Raw genomic sequence first — 8,742 nt, forward strand, 5'->3', positions numbered from 1 at the left:
TGTATCAGCCAACAGGTGGTTCTGTCTGAACATTAGCACGGGAGACTCAGCTATCGAATTTTTAAATGTCGATTGTTACCACATATCCCCTTTTCACTTCACTTGCTAGAGGCTATGTCAGGTGGTATTGGCGTGCTGAAATTATGATAAGCAAAATTGTATCTTTTGGTTTGAATATAGTGGGAGGTTGGTAACTAAACGCTCAACATATTGAACTACTTGTTATCAATCTATGGATACGATCGACTTTGTGCTACACTAGTATGAAGCGATTCGGTTGGAAGTTATTTCTCGCCGTTCACTGCAGGGAAAAGTATGGACATTCTGTGACGTGAATTAAGTTTTTTTTTGTAATTCGAGCGCATATGTTGGTTCTTTAGTTCATGGTACAAGTTCATTAATTACTCTTCGACTCGGCAGATTTGTCTGTTAATTCCGTAATTGACCTGACATCAATAGGTGAAAATTTTTACCGCGAGATTCATTCAAATGAGTCTGCGAAAAATGAATTTTCCAACCTTTACTGGTGAGGAACTGCTAAGAGTCACTATCATTTTGGTGTTGAGGATCAGGTGTGTACGCATATTGCTGACATGCTGACGGATGAGTTTCAGATTACGCATCGTTAAAAAGCCACATCCGAACAGGATTAGGTACTACCGCGCTGTGCGGAAGTCCAAGTGCTACATTGTAACCGTAAGTAGGAAAAATCACCTTTTTTATTGTCAACTTTATTTTAACCTGAATAGAAAAAAAAATAATGTCTCTTGGCACTCAACCATTTAGGTAGTCAATGCAAACTAGAAAATTTTTAGGTACCTGGGCAAGTTTGTTTATCATTAGGTGATGAAATGGCTAACGCGGAACCACTAGTAGTGATTGGTGCCAGTTGCACCCTTAAAAGGAATGGTTGTGAACAGAATTTTGGCCTCGCCCAATACTCAAGGCTCTTTTATGATAAACTGGTCTTACGACAATCGCCTGGTATGAGGGGACCATGTCCAGGACTGCAAAAATATTGAAATTTGTACATTTGCAGGCCTACTTATTGTTCAATATCTCATAATGGGACATCTGCCTCTCTTGCAAATCTCGGACTCTGCTTGTTGCAGGTGGTGGGAGGATGGGGATGCAACAAAGACCCATCTTCCACACCATCGTCCTGCTATTGTGAGGATTCAGTACAGAGACTTAAGATAAGACGCACCTTTAATGGATGTCAAAGATTTTCCCATCATGCGTGGGACTTGCTGACCATTTGCATGGTTGTCTGTCTTTATCATCAGCAGGGGCGGAGCCATGATTTCTTTCTGGGGGGCACAAGCAAGGTCGTATCCAGGATTTCGTTCTGGGGTGGGGGGGCGGACAATGTTACCTTGTAGTACCAAACAAACGCAATGATAATGGGACTATATTAAAAATGTTGCATATTGGAGGGTAATGGGGGGGGGGGTACGAGCCCCCGTGATCCCCTCTTGATCCGCCTATGGTGTCAGAAGATAAAAGTATAAGAATTGAACCTGATGCTATTTGAAAGGATCATTTTAGAGATTTTTTTAGACTTCCTTGCCATATCGAGGAACAAATTCACTAAAACATATGAGGACCGTAATAAATTATTAAATTATATAAGCTGTAAAAAAGTTACTTACTTTTTACAGTGTTGTTTCTTACCAAATTGCTATTTTAAAACAACGATCATCTTGTGATTAAGATCCAGTATAGCATCAAAATCTATTCCGGTGATGCTACTTCCGAAAATTAACCAAGGGAAGGCCTCCAATCACTCCATATTGCCCATGTGTTTAATGGTCATAATTTCTTATAATTTACCCACAAAAATTTTAAAGCTGCCTAAATAAGGCTATAATATCTAGCTTCCTTTTTTCTATATGCTTTACTCCGTCATCAAAATCTAGGAGGGGAACGATAATATGTGGCCCAGATGGCTCCATTGAGAATCTAATACTATTGAGGAAACAAAATTGGTCACCTGCAGAAGTGAATCCAGGAAGAGGTTAGGGGAGACTACAAATCCCCCTGCGGTATCCAATTTCCACTAAATAAAATGGCAATTTTGTACTGCTACTGGGAAGTTATCCCCCAAGTTTCCCAGCCTGCCAGTTTCCCCCAGTTTGTCCCCTATCCTGGAGCCGTTGCTGTTCATATAATTTTTTAGATTGATTTTGACTCCATCCATTGTATTCTTGGCTAGCTATGATTTTTTAAATATGAAATTTTCCTCTCATTTCTAACAAATTGAAATGGTTCGAGCTGAATCACTTAGACATTATTTTCCTATCCATGCCAATAAATGCCTGATTGAAAGATTGATGGGGAAGTCTCTAGTAAGTGGTGCGGGCCGTACCTCAGCGGCGCCGCGGTGCGGGTTAGCGCCCTAGAGGGTGGATTACATTACGACGCACAATATATCGTAAACGATTGAAGATAGGTCAAAACAAACAAAAAATCGGCCCTAAAGGGCTTTACTTTTACGTTTTACATAGGGATAGCACTTTTTCGGCCCCAAAAAACTCAATTGAGGGTCCTCAGTACTTAGGGCCCTTGGGGCACGGGTTCCCGTTATTTTAACGTAACCAAATTTTAACACGTGAATATAAACCTCATTTGGATCATTTTGAGACTAGGAAAACATAACTTTTCTCAACTCTGAAAAATAAGGGCCGGCCTACTGTCGACCCTTCGCTTGCCGAACGCTCCCTCGCATTTTCCTGGTTGAAAAGCTTCCCAAACACGTCTCGAACAATGAAGGATCTAAGGTTATCCCGGCGAATAGACTGGAGGAAGACATATCGGCTTTCCAGCCGGGTCCAAGGGTTTTTCAGCACCGACTTTTCGAGGGCGAAGTCTACCATCGTCTTCAGGGTGAAATTTTCGAAAAAATTGAAAAAAAAATAAAAAAAAAGATTCACCCTGAAGACGATGGCAGACTTCGCCCTCGAAACGTCGGTGCTGAAACCCCTTGGACCCTGCTGGAAACCCGATAACTCTTCCTCCACTTCCCGAACACTCCACGTCTCTCGACACTTCGGCTTCGCTGACGCTTCCTCGTCACTCCCGAGTTGAAACGCTCCCAGGACGCTCGCGCGACGCTTTCCATACACTTCCCTTGGAGTGATCCAAAAGCTCTCCGAAATCTCCCCGGTTTCTTTACTCGTTTCTGAACACTTCCCTCGCGCTTTCGCGAATAGGGTGGGCCTGTTTTGGTCATAGCACTTCCTCAAATGACTGATAATTTGTCATTTGTAAAGTATGATGGAAAGGGTAAATAACAGTTGAAGTTGCATATGAGAGAAATCACAAACAAACCACGAGAAGCGGGAGCGTCGATGAAGTATTGCGGGAGTGGAAGTAGCGGTTGAGTGTTATCACGGTAGTACACTAAAATCAGCTACGGCTTTACACAGTGCAATTTATGGTAGCGAAGAGGATGGAGTTACCGCCGTAGATTTCCCAAGTCCCACCGCCGCCAGCGAGGGTCGCACCTTTTATAGTGGCGTAGAATTGTTAGAGCGGTAGACCGGTGGTTACTGAATCCTACTCGCACCCGAAGATCAGAGGTTCGATTCTTGGGCGCGGCAACCGTGAACAGCACGTTATTTTAGTAAAAAGCTAATTTCATTTACAGTTATAAATACGCTCATAGACTATTACAGTGGAGGGAATGTATAGCTCTGAACTAACTGAAATTATTTTCAAATATATCCTAAAGTATCATAAAAGAATAAAACATGAAATATCGCTGTCGCTAAGCAATAGCACTTTTGTTAATAAGTGATATAGCTAATTTAAGTTTACTTTGAATAAGACTCAGGGTTCATTAAATTACAACATGATTTAAACGTTAATAATTTAATACAATCAGTAAAGTTATACAATAAGCCTAATACTTTCAGTCAACAAGTATATAAACATCGGGTTTTAATTGGGTCTTACTGAAGTACTGAAAAATACTGAAGTACTTCAAAATAAATAACACAGTGCTGTAGTATGAAATATATATATATAAACTTAATATATAAAAACAGTACTGAATTATCATTAACATTTCGAAACTGAAAATTAAAAATTTTGCATGTATTTATACATTTTATAAAATTTATAATATTGCTATAAATACCATTATTAGGGCAAGAGTGACTTTAGAAAAGTGCAAATGTCGACCGTCTGACCGGATTACTGTATATGAAGTCGTTGATTACTGGTCGGATATCCAAACAACCAAATTCTTCCAAAACATCCCGGTGGGCATGGAGAACAGCCAAGTTGTTCACTTGCTTCTGTCCCATTGCTGATCGAAGATATTATTTAATGACCGTTCTGCGATCGCTGCCATTATTGGAACAACTTGGAGAAACTAATTGTACTTCAAGCTTCGCATATCTGCAGTCTCTTGTGTAATGTACTTTCATTTATTACGCACATTTTTTCAGATCAGCTGTTTTTTATTAGCAATATCCGCTAATATATGAAAGTCGTACATATTTTCGTATTTTATCAAGATATTGAGAAAAACATATTTGAGTATTATGCTCGAAATGTTCTGAAATTTTTATTTGTACAATATGTGCTGTATGAATTCACCAAAGGATTCGGATGTTCCTCTCAGGATGTGTTACTCGCCAGAAAAATCCTTAAATTCTTCTCCGATCTTACTCCGCTTTCTCCTATAGTGGAATTGTTTTGCTGTGGGGGGGGAGAGGGTTCACCGGGACTTTCCTATCCTGAAATCGTGCTTTAGGTTCTTGGCGAGGGTTAAAGTAGTCAACTTGCACCATTTGCACAACCCGATCAAATCAAATCGGTCCCCAGCGGACAAGGAACGCGTAAGCAATACGCGAAGGTCGACTTCGGAGAATAACGAGACGACGGCTGCGCCGGGTATGTGGAGCGACTTTTGAATGTGACTGTACATAAGACTCGTATTTTCTCGGCACGGTGTTAGGCAAAGTTGAACGATCTAATGTTACGAAAGCAGAAAAACTTTAAAGACACGGAACAGAACTGCATGGTATTGTCGGCAAATGGATGGAAAGGTGTCACGGCAGATGGACTTGATAGAGTGCGTTCCGTAAAAGCTTCATTGATAAATTTAAAAAAGAATAACTTTGTGCTTTCACATGAATATGTCGATGATGACGTCTAACGTTGAAACCATGGTCGCGTAAATGTGTTAATAAATAATCATGTGAAAGCAAAAAGTTTTTAATTTTAATAATGAAACGCTTTCACAAAGTTACGCCTCAAACAATCAATCCAGCTTCATTGATGTTTGATTTGATGCATTATAATTTAGGCCCCTTGCACACACACATATTTTGGACGGCTGGTAAAATATCGGCCGTCCACACGGCAAAACATAAAACTAATACAGACTTTTATCCATTACAAATTACACTGCCTTAATTATTTTCATGTCTATGTGTCTTTCCTATGTCTTACCTCCTTCCAATCACAGGTATAAACGGTTTTTTTTAATTTGGGTACCTTTTACCTGCATCTGGATTTCCAAATGTGATGGAAATAATAATTTATTTTAAATCCATAAAAAAATCTTGAAAAAAAACTAAAATGGACCATTTAATGCATTCCTTATAATGCAAAATAAAAATTAAATTGCTTTTCTTTTTCACATTACAATCACTATCACTGACAACAGAACATATGCGCCATTTATTTAATTCTCTTTTGTAAACTGGCTGGTTGTGGTGAGTTTGTACTCACCGGTACAGCACTGTAAACGCGCCTTCGGCGCGACCAATAATGATCTGCCATTCCAATAGTGAACAACGGGAGAGCATTGGAACTTGCACACACACCGACCACCCGCCGGCGCACTGGCAAAATCCTGGTTAGACCCCATGTAGAGTACGCTGCCAGTGTTTGGGACCCTAATGACCGTTCAACTCAACCATTCCCTTTTTCTTATTTTTGCTTCGTCAAGAAACGTGAACTGTCGAACAATCACTTCTTTTCTCCCTCCCACATTCCGTCTTAGGAGCGAATCGCCCCCTTCTGATCCCACGTGTGGATCTAATCCCCGTAAGCATTATCTATTCTTAATTAATCAAGCAATCTAAGCCTAGCGCGCTGTTTCTAGAGGCTCCAAGCCTATTTCGTTCTGAATCTGCTTAACGCTTTCTCTACGCCCGTATCAATTTTTGACGGACCGCACAGCTTTCTATGAATTTTTTTAAGTTCGCGGATTAAGTCTGTCTGTTTTGCATTTGCATGAATTTGTATAGGAATTTATTTGAAAAGCCTCATCTCAAGTAGCAAAAGAATATTGAAAAATGATTTTAAAATTATTTCAAATGATTTTAAAATCAAAATATCATAAGATGGCTAAATTCATGATTTTTTCAAGATTTTAAAATAATTTTAAAATAATGTATTAGGCATTGCTCTTTTTAAGTCTTGTACCATTTGATCTCATTTTGTTGATAGTATATTCTTGGATATGCAGGAAGTAATGGCTTATTTTTGCCAAAAATGTTCATTTTTTAATTTCACAGAAAAATAATTATGTGAACATAATTTTGAAATTGTTTTAAAATAATTTTACACACATTTTAAAGTAATTTTGAAATAATTTGATTATTATTTTCTAATCATTTTAACATAATTTTGAAATAATAAGGTCATTATTTTGAAATCATTTTAAAACGCTCATATAAATTTTCATATTCTCAGTCATACCAGTGTGATGAAATAAACCAGTATAAAAACTCTCATTCCTTGGAGGTGAATGTGGGTGACTGACAAGTAATACGGATGATTTTGGAGACTTTTTCTACCAAAAATGAATCCTTTTTTTCAAAAGTGAGTTTGAATTTCGCTGTCTTGAAATCCACAAAACGGTATTTTTTAGCAGTTTTCCATAATATTTCTAGAAATTTAAAATAATGAATTCACGGGAAAATAATCCCAAAATGAAGGCATATCATAAAAAAATGGATGTTGCATGATCCGAGAATGCAATCAAGGAACGCCTGAAAACACTCTCAATATGTGCTTCATTGCATACTAAAAACGGATAAGGCCTGCGTGTATACTTTCTATAAGCATATTCGCTTTCTAATCCAATCACAGACGTCTGATTTCGAAGTTCTCTTAGCGTCCATGGTGATGGTGGGCATTCCCTGAAAGCACGCAGATATAAGGAGATTCTGTAATTCTCACGATGCTTTTACTTCTTCCTTCGAAATATTCACGCATGTTGACACTAGGATAATTGTTAGGTGGGAAATTTTTTTTTACTGTTTCTGGCACAGTTTGTAATTTCAAACCTGTTTACTTAATTCATATTAACATAACATGTTGCAATTAATCATTTTAAAAAGAGGCTGAATTAGTTACAACATATTTTAAAACTATCTAAAAAACTATATTTCATAGCTCATACAAGAGTAGGACATATTTTAAACTTATGTTAAAATCATTTTGAAATGATGAAAAAAAGATTTGTAACGTTGAAACAGAGAAAGCTAATATGTTTTCAAAATTATGTTAAAGTCATTTAAAAATGTTCTCGCAATATATTTTAAAATAATTTCTACATAAGATTTTGCTACTTGGGATCCAGTTCTTATTAAGCCTGTCTTTCTTTAGGTCTTATTTCAAATTTAATTTTCAACAGGGAGGGGAAAAATGCGATTTGGTAGCTATTTGCATCGTTAGTACATGTGATGCTTCTTATTTGAACAGGTGATTCTGCATTATGCTGCGTTGTCCTGGAAAAGCGGTGCATCAAACTGTGTCACTTGAGACGAAGATTGAAGAAATTGAAGAAAAGGGCCTGGAGTCGTGTTGCTTTCATCGGTGTACTTGGACTATTTGTGTGTGCTTTTTTATTGCTGTGTACTTTATTGTAATTTATTTATTGTAAAGTGTTGTTTTTTTTCAGCGTTAAGGGGGATGTAGGCAGGAGAGTAGGAAATCGTCTTCGACATGCGTTGCTTTATGCGCAGGAAATTAGATATTACTGACGTAGTACTTAGGTATCTTATCTAGGATCAGGAACTTAGGTCCGTATCGTTTTCGACCTCGTGGGGCTGCTGCGATGGATGGGATTATAATGGGCTGGATCGTAGGTGTGTGAATGTGTGCTTGGTATGAGTGAGTGAGTGTAGTAGTAGTAGTAGTAATAATAATAGTAGTGTTAGTAGTAATGCTAACACTAACTTCCCTTCCTTAACTAAAAATCCTTCCCCACCCTCCCTCCCCCTCAAATCCAACCTGCTCCCTCTACGTGGGGAGGGGGAGTAACAGAGGAAAGTCCATGAAAGTTAATTGGTGATGTTAATGAATGATGAAATAAAAGACCTGATTGAATTGTGACTTTCCTCTGGCTAAAGCAGTGTGGTATCCTAGTGTCCTCTCACATTTTGTGAATGTTCTAAATAATTTGCTGGATAGGTTTGGAGGAGTGATGGATTTACCCAATTTTATTCTCTTGTAATTTTTTCTGTTTGTGTTGTCTTCCCCAGTGTATCCTTTAGTCTTTTGTTTGAAATGTTTTATGATAATCTTACTGATTCAATAATCGTGTGGTTTTAAATTATATTCTGCGGTTTTTATGTATTCGCCTATTTTGGGAATTAAATTTGATTAAATAAAATATTTTCTCTTAACTATCACATGGTGAATGAGTGATACTTCTTTTTTTTAAGAAAGGAAAAATTTTTTAAGAATTAAAATAATTGTAAATGTATCTTCTAT

This window comes from Ischnura elegans, chromosome 10 (genome assembly GCF_921293095.1).
Source record: "Ischnura elegans chromosome 10, ioIscEleg1.1, whole genome shotgun sequence".
In the NCBI taxonomy this organism is placed as follows: domain Eukaryota; kingdom Metazoa; phylum Arthropoda; class Insecta; order Odonata; family Coenagrionidae; genus Ischnura; species Ischnura elegans.